The sequence below is a fragment of the Vulpes vulpes genome, chromosome 7, assembly GCF_048418805.1.
Source record: "Vulpes vulpes isolate BD-2025 chromosome 7, VulVul3, whole genome shotgun sequence".
NCBI lineage: Eukaryota > Metazoa > Chordata > Mammalia > Carnivora > Canidae > Vulpes > Vulpes vulpes.
The window spans coordinates 20,220,720-20,238,205 of record NC_132786.1 but is presented as its reverse complement, the minus strand read 5'-3'; the positions used below and the strand labels follow the sequence as shown (position 1 = coordinate 20,238,205).

The 17,486-nt window shown below is 50.5% G+C and overlaps 1 protein-coding gene and 1 pseudogene across 29 annotated transcripts in view; both read left to right on the top strand.

Moving 5' to 3' along the window:
* PRKAG2 (protein kinase AMP-activated non-catalytic subunit gamma 2) overlaps positions 1–17,486 on the top strand; it is a 268,436-nt gene that overhangs the window by 46,805 nt on the left and 204,145 nt on the right. For 3 of the 29 annotated variants that reach the window (XM_072763175.1, XM_072763162.1, XM_072763172.1), the window contains exon 1: positions 981–1,544. The exons of 15 other annotated variants lie outside the window; for them this stretch is intronic. The gene's annotated coding sequence lies outside the window, so the exon portion shown is untranslated. Of the gene's footprint in view, positions 1–150; positions 276–447; positions 649–772; positions 1,573–17,486 lie in introns of those variants that run through there. 11 more of the 29 variants (XM_072763174.1, XM_072763169.1, XM_072763177.1 and 8 more) reach the window with 11 other exon arrangements.
* LOC112916295 (transmembrane protein 126A pseudogene) lies at positions 1,138–15,691 on the top strand (annotated as a pseudogene).

Here is a 17,486-nt window from a genome sequence, read left to right as displayed (position 1 = left end):
ATTTAATAATGAGCATCGCAGGCTTCTGAAGTGAGGACACACATTTTCTCCCTTTATGAAGAAGATTTTAAAATATATTTTTAAGTAATCCCCCAACAGCGTAGGGCTCGAACTCACAATGTGGAGATCTAGAGTCACATGCTTTTAACCACTCCTCCGAGTGAGCCAGCCGAGTGCCTCTCCTGCTCATTTTCTCCTAATCTGTTTTCTTCCCAGCCAGCTTGCACACTCCCCAGGGAAGTGTGTGAAGGTAACCCAGGCTCTGTTTCAATCAGGTATGGGAAGACATAGAGACACCAAGATGACTGTTGCGAAGGAAGGCGTTTCCATCCTCACAGACCCCTAGAAATAGGAGGCTCAGCACACCAGGCGGGACCACGCAGAGAAGCCCCAGGCTGGGTCAGGAGGCACAAGGTGTGCGAGGAAAATGTAGGCAAATGTAGGCAATTGTGGTTTGTGCTGGAAGGATCTGGTGAGGCAGGGCAAGTGGGTTTGGGATTGGCTGGTTGGCATCATTTCAGCAGGCTCTGGGTGCAGCGGTGCCCCTCGCTGTCTGGTGCTGCCCGGGGTGATTAATGCACGGGGAGGAGGTCGGTCGGGCGTGCATGCGTGCCGGGGCTGTTTTGCATCTGAAAGTCTTGCTCCCAGGTGAGCTATTCACTCTCTCTAGGGAGGGGCTAACCCCAGGAGGGTGGTCCCACCTGGGGCTGCGCGGAGGCCACAGACGTCAGAGCCTCAGAATTACAGAAAACAAGACGCACTGGATACAGGCAGGGCCCATGGTGCCTTCCAGGTGTGGGCAGGTTGTGTGGGCAGGGCGGAAGGGCCGTTTGGCAGGGCCGTGGCCAGAGAGCAGGATGAATTCCCGTTCCCAGGGCAGGGCTCCCTGGGGAGTCCGGGTGGCCGCAGCCACTGTGTCCTCTGAAGCCAGCCGGCCTCGGCTGGTGTAGATGGGGACGCGCAGGGGCCCTGCCGGCCTCAGGACCTCCGGCGATGATGCCACCGGCTGCTGCATCATCAGCCTCTCCTGCCTTCCTTAGCCTTGCCGCCTGTCTTTTTAAGAGCCCTGGCCCAGCCCCCCCCCCCCCCTCCGTGTAGTGGGACTTGCCTCCCCAGCAGCCCCGGGCACAGGTGGTAATGACAGCTGGCTGCAGTCCCGTCACTGAGGGGATCTGCCCGCGCTCTGCCTGCGTGTTGAGCAGCACAGCCCCTCTCGCCAACAAGACTGTCGCCGGCGCTGTCTCGGGCCAGCTCATGCTGTCTGCCGTCCGCTTGGTGCGCTGCTCTGGGGACTGGGAACACGCCCAGCCCCGGTCCCCATCTGTTGCAGACGTGCGGCGGTGGCGGCTCGGGGAGCGGCCGAGCCCTGGAACCCGCGGGTGCTGAGGGGGCTGGGCGACCCGACTCTCATGGGCCTCTGGAGCGGGCGGCAGGATCTGTCGGAGCCGGAGCGCTGCGCCTGCGGCCCCCGCAGCCTGTGGGCCCGCGCACCTGCAGTCGGCACCGCCACCGCGCCGGGACACCCCGGGACCCCCTGGGGCTGAGTAAGCCGACCCCTGAGCCGATCCCCGAGTGCGTGGTGATTGTGCGTTTCTGTGTGCGCCCCCCCCCCCCATGCTTTGTCTGTCTCCTCTCTTTGCCAGACTGATGCTGAATCGTCGCTTTGTTCTGCGGGGGCCTGGTATTCAGTTGAACACCCCCAGGTGGAACTCAGCGTTCCTTCCCTACCTCCGGGCTCTGTGTTTCCTCCTTACCTAACTTTTCCTGGGGATTGAAAGAGGATGGTAGCGAAGGTGGTATGTGTGTGGGGGCGTGTTCCCTCTCCGTGTTGGCCCCACCCCCCCGCCGGGCCGCCCTGCCCGGGCGCTGGAGCTGCCCGCTCCTGAGTGAGGCTCTGCTCTGCGCCCCACCTTCCCACCTCGGAGACAAGTTCCCCGCTGAAATCTCAGCAGAGTTGGCATCCTCTGCCTTTCTTCTCCCACTTCCCGAGTCATCACTTATTATTCAATCTGTCCCCAAACAGAAAGGGTTGGGGATGGTGTGGGAGCCCTAGAACCCCCCCCCCATGTTGTCCCTTGCAGGGCTCTTGACCACACACCCCAGTCCACTGGTGTCCTGCCTGGCGAGGGCGAGCTCTAGGAGGCATACTTGTTGCTTTTACCTTATGGAGAAAATATTGAAGAAACAGAAACTGGGAGGGAGCAGGCAAGGAAGGGAAGGGGGAAGATGGAAGATGTGCTCACCGAGGACTGAGCCGAGGCTTGTCTGCTCTCTGGTCTGGAGGAGGCAGGTGGGGGCTGAGAACCCGTGTCCGCAGAGCTGCTGCTAGAAAGGACTGTCGCCCCTCAGCCTCCGCTGACACCCAGGCTTGCGGCTTGGAGCAGGCTGCTGAGTTTTTCTGGTTCCCCCAAAGCCCCCTCCCTAAGCCAGGGGCCGCATTAGTCGTGTGTGACCGAACTTCAGCTCAGAGTCTGAGATTGGTACTTGGGTCCTACCAATTGAGGCCAGGGGTTGGGCTGGGGGACCTGGCGGGGGCAGGGGCAGGGACAGGTAAATAGAAGAATGCGGCTTGATTCTGTGCTTCTGGACTTAACACAGGAGAGAGAACAGAATTATTAGACAGTTTCAAGACTTGGGGAACAGTAGAGGATTGAGTATGGCATCATGGCAGGTGCCAAGCGTTGAAAACACTGGTGGGTCCGGGGGCAGCGGGGCACAGGCTTACCTCCCTGAGTGTAGGGGAGACCCCGAAACATAAATGGAGGGCCTCTCAGGTGCTGTCAGGTGTGGCTAGGGAAGAGAAATGCAGGGGTAGACAGGAGGGAAGTGAGCAGTCAACCCAGGAAGCTTCCTGAGGGAAGCGATGAACAGATTGCAGCAACAGTGCCTCGTGGGCTTGGTTAGCCTCTCTGGCCAGGCTGGCTCACTTCCTGACCCCACAGGAGAGTGGCACAGCTTCACACCTCTCCTTTGCTTCTGCAGTTTGCACAGGAACTTGGCTGGAAAAATTTAAGGTGGGGGTTTTTGTTGGGTTTTGGGTTGTTTTTTTTGTTCATTGTTTTGGCCCGACATGAGGTCTATGAGACAGGTGGAAGAGGACACTGAATGTAGCATTCATTCGGCAGAGGTCACTGAAAGCATCTGGCCTGCTTGCCTCACCTACAGAAGAGACACTCCATGCCCCTGAGGCCCAGCCTGGTCTTCACTGAGGCAGGTGTGGGGAAGAGGGAGGTGAGTAGAGAGGACAGCTATGTGGATGTCACCCCTTATCATGGACTCCGAAGCTCTGGTCCCCAGGCCAGTATTAAGTCAACTGTTTACTGAAACAAACTCTTGAGTGTTACGTGCCAGGCAGTGGCCATCCAAGATGAGCACGATGCTGGGTCTTGACCTCCTGGTCATTAGTTCTGGACAGCGGGGATCCCTGAAAATGCACGTTCTGATTTTGCACCCTGATTTCAGCTCAGTGGTTAACAAATTAGGATCTTTCTTGGATTTTTCCCACCTCCTTACTGTTCTCTTTCAAACCATATATTTTTCTTCCTTGAAAAGTGTTGCAATCTGACCTCCCCCGGGACACCCACACTGACAAGTCTTGACCCGTACCTTCCAGCAAACCCCCTTAGCACTCCCTCATACATGGCCTGTGGGCTAAGATGGTGGGTTCATGCTTATACTTTTTTGTTTTATGCATTATTTTGTATTAGGTTGTGTTCAGTTAGTTCTTGTAATGATACATTCGATTGATCATTCGATTGATCATTTCCTATGGTCAGTTAGGGCTTTCGTTTCTTAAAGGAATTTGTCTCCAAATCACCTGCTATTAGCTCTTCATGCTTTGGTAAGTGTTTATTGACTATGTATTAGGCACCAGGTGCCACAGATGGCATTTTCATGGACACTAATGATCTCAGTTCTCATGACAATCCTGGACACGTCCCTCATTTTACACAGGAGGAAATTGAGGCTCTGTGAACTTCATCTATTTGCTAAGATTATGGAACCCGTATATGGCAAACTAGGGTTCGGATTGAGGCCCTCTGACTCCAAAGTTGCTGCCCCCACACCTCCTCCTCTGACTCCCCCTGACTCCTCCCTTGCTCCCTGTCTCCCTCCCTCAGACCACCCCCCAGCCTCCTCTCCAGTCCTCCCCTCCAGCCTCCTCCCCTCCCCCCCAAACCTCCCCTGAATCCCCCCCCCACCGGCCTCCTCCTTTGCCCCCTGTCTCCTCCCCTGACTCCCTAACTGGCCTCCTCCCTTACTCCCCCACCTCCTCCCCCCTCCTCCCCTGCCCCCTGGCTTCCTCCCCTGTCCCCCCCACACCTCTGCTGCCTCCTCCCCTGCACCCCACATTGCACTGTAGGAGCACATGGCAAACATCCAACAATGAAAATGTGTTTATTAGCCACCATCAGGTTGTGGTGACCAAGCAGGACTTACCAGCCAGTGTTTCAGTGAAGGCTCTAGGCTTCCCCAGCCCTGAGATGCTGAGGCCTTGCCTTTCTAATACCAGGGATGGCCAGCATGAATCCATGGATGTTCTGTGTTCTTGGGCATACCTTCCCTCTGCCTGGGCAAACTTTTTTTCCATGAGTGTGACTTAAGGCCGTAGAGCCCTAAAAGAGGTTAAGGACAGAGTACGGAGCTCTAACCTCAATGACTAAAATTTGGGGTTTTGAAAAGGGAGTAGTCATAAGCACCTGATACTCGAGAACCTGGTGAAGTTGCCTCCTCAAACCCAGAGCCCCCTTGGCACTGGGCCTGGGAGTCAGACTTGACTTCAGGTCTGTGTCCTGCGCTCTACCAGCTGGGGACCATGGGCAAGTTATCTCACCTTTCCGAGCCTAATTTTTCTTCTGAAACTGGGGATAACCACAAGACCTCACAGGATTGGGGTGAGACCAGTTGATAAGGGCCAGCTCCCCACCTGTAATAGGTGCTCAATCAGCAGCAGCCTCCTGGTGGTGAGTGGTTGGTTGTGGAATGTGGGCGCCAAGCCCAGCAGAATTCCTCTCAAAGCAGGACCTTGAGGTGATCTGGCTTTCTGATAGAACTCTCTGGATCTCATCACTTTGATTATTCACCAGGGAGTCAAGGCCGGGGGGCTGGGGGTTCAGTTGGGCCCCTGTAGTTCCCATGCTGTCCCAGTGAGGCCAGTTCCCCACTTGTCTGAGCAGCTGGTCAGGCCCTCTCCGTCCCTCCTGCCCCACCTGCCCCACGCGGACATGGTCATCTACCATCTCAGCGTGGCTCCCCTGCCACCACCCTTTCCTGAAGGTCACAGTGGCATGTTTGCATCATCTTCCTCGGATCCTAAAACCCTTCCTTGATTTCCCTTAGCATCTTTCACCCTAAGATAGAGCACACGGAGGGGTAGGGAGAAAGTAGAAGAAAACAAAGTCAGACGTGGGTTCTTGTTTTGATTTTACTTTGCGAATGAGGTATGTGGTGGCATTTTATTGCTTCGTGTCTGCTTTTAAGGGAGTCTACCATCTGCCTGGTAATAATGGCTTCATCTCGTTAGTCACCCGTGAGTTAGACTCACTGTGCAGATTCCAGTAAATAAGAGAACAGACACTTGGCGAGTCAGAGCAGAGCCAGCCCTGCCGCCTGCAGCTGCCCTACTGCCGTGTTGGGGGGCTGACCACACAATGCGGGGGGCTTCCAGGCAGCCCGAGGAGGGTGGAATGGAGAGCTGTGGGATTGGGGTTCCACATCCTCTCCGATGCTGGTCTACCTTTTATTTTTGGTTCTACCTTTCTATGGCTCAAGAGCCCCTAGGACAGGGTTTCGCTGCTTCTTGCAGAGAGAACCAGAGAATCAGGAGCTGAGGAGAGGTAAGACAAAGCATCAAGCCTCAGGAAGCTCTGTGGAGCTTTTCCTTTTCTCCTAACCCCAACAGCTCCTGTTGACCTTAAACACCGACGTTCTCCTTGCTTTCTGATCTCCATTGGCTGAGTCACATTCATAGTCACATTTTCATGGCTGGAAGTGAACTTGGAGCTGACACTTGTGGGCATTTGGGGTAGTGGAGATGGCCCAGGCAGAGGCTGTGCTGGGATGGCTTGTGTTCAGGAGGAGGTCGTGAGGAGACAGGCGGACAGTTTCCCTCACGTAGTGTAGGGACAGTGCACAGCCCACTCCCCCAACCAGGAGCAACAGAGTCTCCTGTCAACCATATGGGGTGTGGGACTCTCCAGAAGGAAGAAAAGGTGATGGAACACAAGGTACACAAAGACACTTTTCTGGAGAGTGTGCCTCTGCCCCTGCCCTCAGCTCTGGGAACCATTGAGGTAGAGGCCCTGGCGCTCCACACGAACCATGGCCATCTGATGCTTAAACCCTGCCCACCTCATGCTTCTTTTTTTTTTTTTTTTAATTTTTTAAATTTATTTACGATAGTCACACACACACACACACACACACACACACACACAGAGGCAGAGACAGGCAGAGGGAGAAGCAGGCTCCATGCACCGGGAGCCCGACGTGGGATTCGATCCCGGGTCTCCAGGATCGCGCCCTGAGCCAAAGGCAGGCGCTAAACCGCTGCACCACCCATGGATCCCCCCACCTCATGCTTCTTATCAAAGCTCTGAGATGTGTGAAGACATTTTTAAAAAAAATATTTTATTTATTTATTCATGAGAGAGAGAGAGAGAGAGAGAGAAAGAGAAAGAGGCAGAGACACAGGCAGAGGGAGAAGCAGGCTCCATGCAGGGAGCCTGATGTGGGACTTGATCCTGGGACTTCAGGATCATGCCCTGGGCCGAAGGCAGGTGCTAAAGTGCTGAGCCACCCAGGGATCCCTGTGTGAAGACATTTTTAAAAATATTTTCACCAGTAAGGATCAGAAGGGTGGGGGCACCTGGGTGGCTCAGGTGATTGAGTGTCTGACTCTTAATTTTGGCTCAGGTCATGATCTCAGGGTCATGAGATCGGGCCCCAAGTCTGGCTCTATGCTCAGCATGTTCTATGCTTGAGAGTCTCTCTCTCTCTCTCTCTCTCTCTCTCTCTCTCTCTCTCCCTCTCCCTCTCCCTCTCTCCCTCTCTCCCTCCCTCCTTCCTTTTCTCTGCCCCTCCCCCTGCTTGCACACACTCTCTCTCAAAATAAATAAAATCTTTAAAAAAAAAAAAAAGATCAGAAAGGTGATTTCTGCTTATCCAAAGTGTCAAGTTAACTATAACTGTGATGATCCTTAAAGCGCCATCCCTGACACCTAAACCTGCCCTACCCAGCTTTGACAGAGAACAGGTATTTCTACAAAGGTGAATTTTCTGGATGACAGGATCTCCTCACCATAAAGAGTTTTTGACAGGCTCCGAAGACAGATGAGCTTTCCTATTTCAGAGTCAAGATGGAGCTGATAGGGAATCTGGATGTGTCCTTGGAGGGGTGTCTGCATTTTAGAGAGCAGGAATGATCTGCTGTTTAGGCCCAGCAGACAAAGATGACAGGGCAACTTCTAGCACCGAGATGCTGTGGGGAGGGCCTGGCACAGCACCCACACGGGCCCCTCAAACACATGGCTTCTGGCTTCTGACATGAGTGCTGAGGGCTTTTTGATGACACCGCTGCTGGTGCTGTACCAAGTTGGGGAGTCGGGGCTGGGTGGGGGGGCTGGACTGGGTAGAGATTCATCCTTTTGAACAGATTTTCCACTCAGTCTCCCAGAGCCCTCTGTCCCCTGGTGGGATTCGCCCTTCATGTTAGGCCCAGACCCAAGCCAGGCGCTGACCCAGAACGGGCCGGGCCTGGCTCAGAGCTCCCCACAGGCATTGCCAGCATCTGTCACCACCCACTCACTCTGAGTCACCCCACACTTATCTGCTCGCATCACAGAGCCTTGAAATGCACTCACCAGTTGGTCTTCCAACACAAACCCTGGGGAACACTTGGAAAGAAGGGCGGGTCTTGGAGGAGGAGAGGAGGGATGTGCTCCATTTGGCCTGGGATGTGGGTAAGGGGCTCTGCGTGCCCCAGTCAGGACCTGGGGACACCTCTCTTCTGCCCTTGGGATAGTGTCAGGATGTCCCTTGGGCCTTGGTTAGCAGCCACCTGGCAGCTCTCCCCAGAAGGACTTGCTCCTTCTCCTGACTGCATAGAGAAAGGGCACTGGGCCATGCCGGCACATAAAAATTTGTTTTTCCTTTTTCACTTCTCTTCATTCTCAGATCTCTACCTGGTAGATGAGAACCATCCCCCCACCCCCACCCCCCAACCCCGCCACACACATATACACACATACTCGCCCCTGCTGTCTCCTAAGTGGGGAGAAAAGATTTCTGCTGGTGGATGGGAGCCCCAAGTGGCCCTGGGGGCTTCTTAAAGTGTGTGTGCATTCTGGGATTCCACCCCAGTCTACTGAATGGGCTCCTCAGGGGTTCTCAGCAGCATCTTCCATGCTCTGAGGACTGGCTTTGTACTTAGAATGGATTGAATTGGAGTCAGCATTTCCTGTCCTGCTCCTTTATGTAAAAAGAATATTCTAGGGGCACCTGGGTGGCTCAGTTGGTTAAGCATCTGACTCGATTTCAGCTCAGGTCATGATCTCCAGGCCTGGGATTGAGCCCCACATTGGGCTTTGCGCTCAGCAGGAAGTCTGCTTGTCCCTCTGCCCCCTCCCTGCTCATGCTCTCTCTCTCTCAAGTAAATAAAATCTTTTTTTAAAAAAGAAAATTCTGCCTAGGGTCCAACTGAACACTGAGAATAACAATTTCCCCCCAAATCAGCTTTCTCTAGTTTAATTCATGGAGATAGAGAAGGAGATCATTGTGCAATTGAAAAAAAAAATCCAAAGAATATTATTCAATAATCCCAAATGCCTGGGGACTCTGGTTAACCCAGAGTTCTGAGAGCTACCAGCTATATCTTATTTAGAATGCTAACTGTTAAAAAAAAAAAAAATTAGAGTACTATAAAATGCACTTAACAATGAAACAAGACACATCACTCAGTCTCTAGTACATTTAAGGCCCCAGTAATGCCACTCTAACAAAATCTTGATGCCAGTGAGTAAGACGTCCGGTTGCGATAAGCTAGCTGTAATCAACCTTCTTCATCACGTTTAAATATTCACCATGTTCTTGCTTTTCGGGGATCCCTACACTTCCTACTTGGCTGGAGTTAATACAGGGGTGGTGGGGAATTGTGGCCTCAGCCCATGAGGGCCTCTGGGCATCCCCTTCCCCACCTCTGGGGCCTTCCTTTATGTCTAGGGTCCTCACCCCAGTGCTCCCCAAATTGGCCTTATCCAAGCACTTTTTCTGTCTGACCATCTCTACTCAACCAAAATTTCTTTTTTTTTCCTAGGCCATCAGGGCTTTTTTCTGAGACTAGCTAATCCAGGAATCTACCAGTTCAGAGAAGGGGTTCATTTTGTGGGTTGTCTCTCATGGTTATCATTTAAATATTGCCTTGATCCAGATAAAGGCCTTAGGATAGGAAATTTTTTTTTTTAAGATTTATTCATGAGAGACAGAAAGAGAGAGAGAGAGAGAGGCAGAGACACAGGCAGAGGGAGAAGCAGAGACACAGGCAGGGGGAGAAGCAGGCTCCCCTTAGGGAGCCTCATGGGGGACTCGATCCTGGATTCCAGAATCATGCCCTGAGCCAAAGGCAGAGGCTCAATTGCTGAGCCACCTAGGCGTACCACAGGATAGGAAATTTAAGCACACATGTAGGATTGTGACACCTCACACTACTGGGGTTTTTACCCTTGGGAGAAATTGGGTTTTTGGCATCTGACACATCTCTCCTCCTATATCTGTAGCACCTGTGTGTCTGGACTGGATTTTGGGAGGTGAAATGTCAGACTTTCAGATCCCAGGAAGGGGAAGAAAGGACAACTGTTCCCTATCTGATAAATGTAACAAGGTGCTTTGTCACCAGGAGGGTAATTGAAACCAAAGAATTTTGCTGAGAATAAAGTATAACCATCACCCACACTGCACAGCTGCTTCCTGAAAAGTCTACTCACATTGCATGAAAACGCACATTCAATATTCCGGGATTAATAATGTAGACACCTTCCCCGTGTTCTGTAGATGGTGCATTTTTCTTTTTTTTCTCCTACAGTATGGGGATGGGTGGTGGCTGGTGGGTCACTTCATGGTGGGTTTTATTGACCTATGGTTTACATACAATAAAATTCACCAATTTTAAGTGTGCAGCTAGACAGATTGGGCTAAATGTGTACAGGCATGTGACCACCACTTCACTCAGGACAGGGGTTATTTCTATCTCCCTATAGGTCCCATGGGGCTCCTCTGCTGTCCGTCTCCTCCCCCAAGCCCCATCCTGAGACTGAGGAGGGGCGTGGGTCTTCTCTCTGAATGCCCTGCATTCCACACGGTTCCAGACACAAACACAGGCAACCTGGCACATGTTTAAATGAATAAATACATAGTGGCTCCAACGTATTTCAAAAATCCTTCCAAGGCTCCTGTGGTTTCTCCCATTCATCCCATGTCTTGAAAGACTGTCTAATAAGCACTTGCTAACACGTAGTTTCTGTGTTCAGTCAGAGTCCAGCCCCCTGATCGGCTGTAGACCATCAGCATTACAGAGCCAATGAAATGAAAGCAGGTGGAAAGAGGGCCCGGCCATCCTCATTGCTGCATGGCCATCAGAGTGTGTGCGTTTCTTTTCCACCCCTTGAAAGACTGAAAACATGGCAGGAGCATCCCACCCTAGACCAGAGGCCCCCAACCCACATCAGCCCCGACTCCCTACCTTTCTCAGTAATAATAGTATCCTGTCCCTAATAATGGTTTTACTTGCCTGTAAAACCAGGAAAGTATCTTAAGGTAATAGGTAGCATTTTCCTATAATCTCTATGTTAGCTCATAAGTGTTATGTGTGTGCATATTTATATATGCCAGCTCATCATTTGATAGGAACTCCCATGATTCCCATTTTATGAATGAGCAAAACTGAGGCACTGGGAAATTAACTTTCACAGGATTGCATGGTTTTCTGGTCATCTGTTGCTGTATCCCAAGCCACTCAAAACTTGGAAATATGGATGCGGATCGTCACAGGTCCAGGGGTTGCCTGGCTCAGCCCAGCAGGGCCCGCCTGGTGTTGTGCTTACATTCTAGGCCGGATGGAGGCTGAGGTCGGAGCGCTCTCGATGTTTGTTCACCCTGTGACAGGTGCCTGGGCTGGTTGGCGGCTAGCTTGAGCTGCCCCGTGGCATGGTGGTCTCTGGGTAGTTGGATTTTTAACAGCTGGTTTCCCCCCATGAGATCCAGGGGGAAGTCACAAGGCCTCCAATCATGTGACCCTTCTGCTGCTTTTCTGTCGATCACAGCAGCCCAAAATCAAGGGAGGGAAGGATGGACTACCGTGCAGAACACACTGACTATGCCTGCAGCATCCCCCCACCCTGCCCCCAGCAGTCTGCTAACTTTGACCATGAGCTGTGGCTGGTTGGGTATACACACCATGAAACACGTTTCCTGGGGCACATGGGTGGATTGTATTCTGTTTTTGTTAATAACAACAATAAAGCCTGTTTGGACTGCATTGATGTCAGGACCTGCGTGTCCTACCTGCAGCTGGATAGAGACTGTCCCACATCATAGCAGCTCAGGTGCTTCCTCTGTGCTTGATGGCACAGCAAAGATGCAATTAAGCAAGTGAAAGGTAGGTGACACAGAGGCCATTTCTCACCCATCTGACAAAAATCTGAAGTTTAGCAGCATAATCTGTTGGTGAAGCTCTGAGGGAGACAGACCCTCTCCTTTGCCATAGCGAGGGCAGAATGGCCCTGTACTAAGAGGAACATGTGGCAGTATTGTCCAGAAATCACCAACCTGTGGCCTTTTGAGCAGCTGTCAGACTTCTGGGGCTAACACATCCTAGAAGTAGGAAGAACGCACAACGTTCTCGTGACAGCCTTGTCCTAATGGCCAAAGATTGGACACTCGGACTGCCACAGGGGCTGGTGCAGCTAGAACATTCCATCCAAAGAAGCATGCCCCAGATACCAGAAATATCTCTGTGCTGATAGTGAGTGATGTCCTGGGTAAGCAAGCTGTGGGACAGAGTATGTGCATAGCAGGGATACCTAAGTATGAGAGAGACAGAAGGGGCTTGGAGTGTGCAAGCGCATAAGGAAGCCCTAGTAGGATGTGCAACTAATAGTGGTTCCTTTGGGGGCACAACATGGATGGGGCCCAGGGTGGGACCCCAACTTTCCTTTCTTTTTTTTTCAAAAATTTTAAAAATATTTTATTTATTCATGAAAGACACACACACACACACACACACACACACACAGAAACAGACACAGGCAGAGGGAGAAGCAGGCTCCATCAGGGAGCCTGATGTGGGACTCCATCCTGGGTCTCCAGGATCACACCCTGGGCTGAAGGCGGCACTAAACCACTGAGCCACCTGGTCTGCCCCCAACTTTCCTATTATGCATCGTTTTGTTTTCACTTGCAAATCCCATGAATTTAGCTCTTATCCACCTGCATGCAAAAATTAGCTGGATAGCAAAGCCATTGCCCTCAGAGTACTCACAATCGCTATAGAGATAGCATTTACAAATAAATCATGGACAACGCTTGAGTATTTTAAATTCTTTTACTCAAAACTCTTAAAATTCTTTTTTTTTATTTTATTTTTTTTAAGATTTTATTTATTTATTCATGATAGTCACAGAGAGAGAGAGAGAGAGAGAGAGAGAGGCAGAGACAGGCAGAGAGAGAAACAGGCTCCATGCACCGGGAGCCCGACGTGGGATTCGATCCCGGGTCTCCAGGATCGCGCCCCGGGCCAAAGGCAGGCGCCAAACCGCTGCGCCACCCAGGGATCCCAAAACTCTTAAAATTCTTAAGGGATAGCTGAAACTCTTGAAATGTGTGGTGTTTGAGATGGTGTCCAACTGGGCTCATTAGGAAGGGCATCACAATCTGTGGGGTTTGAGCCAGTTCTTGGATGAGTAGGTCCTCTTAGCAGTGGGTAAGAGAAGGAGGGAGGTCAGTCCAGACTGGGGTGTCCTGTCAGCTCGCAGGCCTGAGACCGTTGCGTGGGAGGGGAGGACGCTTGCTGGCCCTGACAAGGGGTCTTCGAGCTCCACTGTGGGAACTGCTGACTTAAAATTGTATTGAATCTCTACACAGTTTTCCAGAGTGGCTGTACCAGTTCACGCCAACCAACAGTGCAAGAGGGTTCCCCTTTCTCCACATCCTTGCCAACATTTGTTTCCTGTCTTGTTAATTTTCACCATTCTCACTGGTGTGAGGTGGCATCTCATTGTGGTTTTGATTTGTGTTTCCCTGATGGCAAGTGATGCGGAGCATTTTCTCATGTGCTTGTTGGCCATGTCTATGTCTTCCTCTGTGAAATTTCTGTTCATGCCTTTTGCCCATTTCATGACTGGATTGTTTGTTTCTTTGCTGTTGAGTTTAATAAGGTCTTTATAGATCTTGGGTCTTAGCCCTTTATCTGATAGGTCATTTGCAAATATCTTTTCTCATTCTCTAGGCTGTCTTTTAGTTTTTGTTGACTGCTTCTTTTGCTGTACAGAAGCTTTATATTTTGATTAAGTCCCAATAATTTATTTTTGCTTTTGTTTCCCTTGCCTTCATAGATGTATCTTGTAAGAAGTTGCTGTGGCCAAGTTCAAAAAGAGTGTTGCCTGTGTTCTCCTCTAGGATTTTGAGGGATTCTTGTCTCACATTTAGATCTTTCATCCATTTTGAGTTTATCTTTGTGTATGGTGCAAGAGAGTGGTCTAATTTCATTCTTCTGCATGTGGATGTCCAATTTTCCCAGCATCATTTATTGAAGAGACTGTCCTTTTTCCAGTGGATAGTCTTTCCTGCTTTGTCGAATATTAGTTGACCATACGGTTGAGAGCGCATTTCTGGGCTCTCTATTCTGTTCCACTGATCTATGTGTCAGTTTTTGTGCCAGTACCACACTGTCTTGATGATCACAGCTTTGTAGTACAACTTGAAATCCGGCATTGTGATACCCCCAGCTCTGGTTTTCTTTTTCAATATTCTCCTGGCTATTCGGGTCTTTTCTGATTCCACACAAATCTTAAGACTGTTTGTTCCAACTCTCTGAAGAAAGTCCATGGTATTTTGATAGGGATTACATTGAATGTATAAAGGTTCCCCAAGGAGTTAAAAATAGAGCTACCCTACAACCCAGCAATTGCATTGCTGGAGATTTACCCTAAAGATACAGATGCAGTGAAAAGTCGAGATACCTGCACCCCAATATTTATAGCAGTAATGTCCACAATAGCCAAAATGTGGAAGGAGCCTTGGTGTCCATCAAAAGATGATGGATAAAGAAGATGTGGTCTATGTATACAATGGAATATTACTCAGCCATTAGAAATGACAAATACCCACCATTTGCTTCAATGTGGATGGAACTGGAGGTTATTATGCTGAGTGAAGTAAGTCAATCAGAGAAGGACAAACATTATATGGTTTCATTCATACGGGGAATATAAAAAAATAGTGAAAGGGATTAAAGGGGAAAGGAGAGAAAATGAGTGGGAAATATCAGAAAGGAAGACAGAACATGAGAGACTCCTGACTGTGGGAAATGAACAAGGGGTAGTGGAAGGGGAGGTGGGCAGGGGGATGGGGTGACTTGGGTGATGGGCACTGAGGGGGGCACTTGATGGGATGAGCACTGGGTGTTATACTATATGTTGGCAAATCGAACTCCAATAAAAAAAATATGCAAAAAAAAGAAAAGAAAAGAAAAAAGAAAAGGAAAAAGAAAATCAAGTGATTTTACAACTCCAGGCGGTGGGGGTGGGGGTGGGGGTAAGCTGGTTATCTGTATGATGTGTGATGATGATAGCTCCAAGGACTCATTTTTTTAAAATGAAACAACCTTGAAAAAAAATTGTATTCAATCAAAGTATGCTGAATTATAGACTGTCACTCTCAAGGAATTCTTGCTTCTTAAAAACTACCTTTAAAATCATTTGTGTGTGGGACCCGAGCCACATGTCCGCCAAAGATGGCTGTGCTCTAGTTAGTTGAGCAAAAGTTGGCGTGAGCCCCAGAGTGGCTGGAGGAGACGGGTGGAGGCACAAGTGTTGTGACAAGAGCATAAAGCTCCAGGTGGAAAATCACGAACCAGATGATACTGTTGAGGGAAACTTAATTTTCAGTGTCATCACCAGGAAAAATTAACCAAGTCCCAGAAGCAGAAAGGAATCTACTTGAACACGGATCTATATCTATGGAATTAACTCTGCCCTCTGTGGCCTAATGGCAAATAGTCTTTTTCAACCCATCTTCAGTGTGACACAGGCTCTTATAGGTGCGGTCTTATAATGATCCCAGTTTTGACTGCACACACATCTTACAGAATTTTTGTAGGTTTACCTTTGAGTCTAGGCGATTTGAGTTGTGAAATCTGTACCGTAACACAGGGTGGGTTGGTTGGCCTTGTTTTCGGTGGGCTATGCCCTGTATTCCTGGCTGTTGCTGGGCACGGTGGCCTAGCAGCCAGGTATGAGTCAGCCCTGCTAACCAGAGAACGGAAACAACTGACTAGATTAGCATTTCTAAGCCTGTCTTCTGAAAGATGTTGTTTCCCATTTTGCTCCAGACTGTGTTTGCAGCATACCTTGGATCTAGACAATATAAACTAATTATAAAGGCTCTTCCGTTACCTGAACCTGGCCTAGAAATTCCGTGACTGTTGAACAAATGTAGAGCCAAAAATAAAATGGTAATGCATAAAAAAATCCTTTGCATGCAATAACATTCAAAGTTCTGGCGACAGTGTGTAGGCCGGTTGCACATGTCCTGGGTGTACTCAGTGCACCAGGCTAGGGATGTGGCGACCCTAAAGGTTTCAGCCAGGAAGGCTCCTGTTCGTTGTGATTTCATTCTCTAGGCCAGGGAAAGCTGGCCTGTGTGCTCTTCAATTCTGTCCATGAAACCACAAAAGTGGGGCCGTGTGCGCAGGAGGAAGGGCAGCAGGGAACGTCCCTGGAAGCTCTGGTTTCCCTCTCTGCCTATGGGGTTTCCCCTTCTTCTCTGTGGACCTCCCCAAGGATGTGCTGCTCCTGCAGATCATCCCCACGGTGGTCCTGGAAGGTCAGAGTCCACTCAGTTCTGGGGGCGAAGATCCGGAGTGGGAAGCTCAGTGCTTTGCACACAGAGGGAGGTGTCCCCCGGGGCCTCATATGTATAAAGGGCAGAGAATATGTGGTCCAGACGCTGCCCAGACACACTGGTGGTGATCACAAGTGAAAACAAGGGGCTGGCCTTGTTAAGGGACAGACAATCCCAAGGGATTCTCTGGCTTTAGGAATATCCCCACAGGACCCAGTCTAGCATCCTCTGTGCTTTTTCAGCAAGAGATAAAGGTCCCAAAGCACTCCAGCAGGGAGTGGATGAGAAAGGCGGAGGACATGCTCAGGAACATGTTTCTTCCTAGCCCCATCCTGGGCACGGGGAGACAGGGTGGTCTGGGGACACGTGCTACGCACAGGGACATGTCAGTGACCGGGTCCTCCTAGGTAGGATATGATGACTTTTAACCTAGTTCTTAGGATGTGAGAAGCAGGCTTTTTTCCTTCCTTGAAAATGCAGAGCCTCAAACAACCCCTGTGTTTTGTACCTGACTCCCTGCGGTGGTAGCAGCTGATCTAGAAGTTTCTGCTGTTCTAGTGACTTTGGCCTCCTGTCCAGCATTTTTCTTCCCTCCTGTACTTATATAATGAGCCCCTCCAGAATGGAATGGGTTTGTTGGCAGCAAAAAACAAACAAGAAACTTAGCAAATTCCTCGTTTGGCTTCGTTAGTACCATGCTTTGTGGCTTTGAGTCCCTGACCAGGGGCCATGTGTTTCTCTGTGTCCACTCAGTCTCCAGGCCGGTGCTGGGATTTGTCCACCCACTCCACACATTGTGCGGCTGCCTGGTGACTCCGGCTGGCACCTGTTTCCATCTGGAGCACGAAGGCCCGAGCCTCACCACTGGGTCCGATGTTGGCCAGCTTGGCCTGACAGAGGGGACCTGGGCTCTCAGAACTTGTTAGTGCTCTTGCTCCCTAACCCCACTGGTCACTGTATCCTCATGTATCTTTTCTGCCGGTCACTATATCTCCTCATGTATCTTTTCTGCCAGGAGCTTTAGACGAGATCCCCTCCGCTCAGGGCCCCGACTCTGGGCATGCACCTGCTCCCCTGAATTCTGGAAGCCCTGAGGGCCATGGATGTCGGGTGAAGTGAGCACGCTCCAGCTCCTGTCCCCATGTGGAGTGATGTGTGGGTCTCTCAGAGGAGCTGCAGGCAGGCCCCCTCAGCTAGACCGCAGGCTTCCTTCTGTCTCCTGATGCTAACAACAGAGGATGGATGCCGACCCTGGAGTGATGGGTGATTGGTTGGCCTGTGGTACTGAAGCCAGCCCTAGCCACTTGTTGCTATGCTTTTTTTTTTTTTTTTCATTAGTAGAGCTTTTTTGAGCAGTTCTAGATTTATAGAAC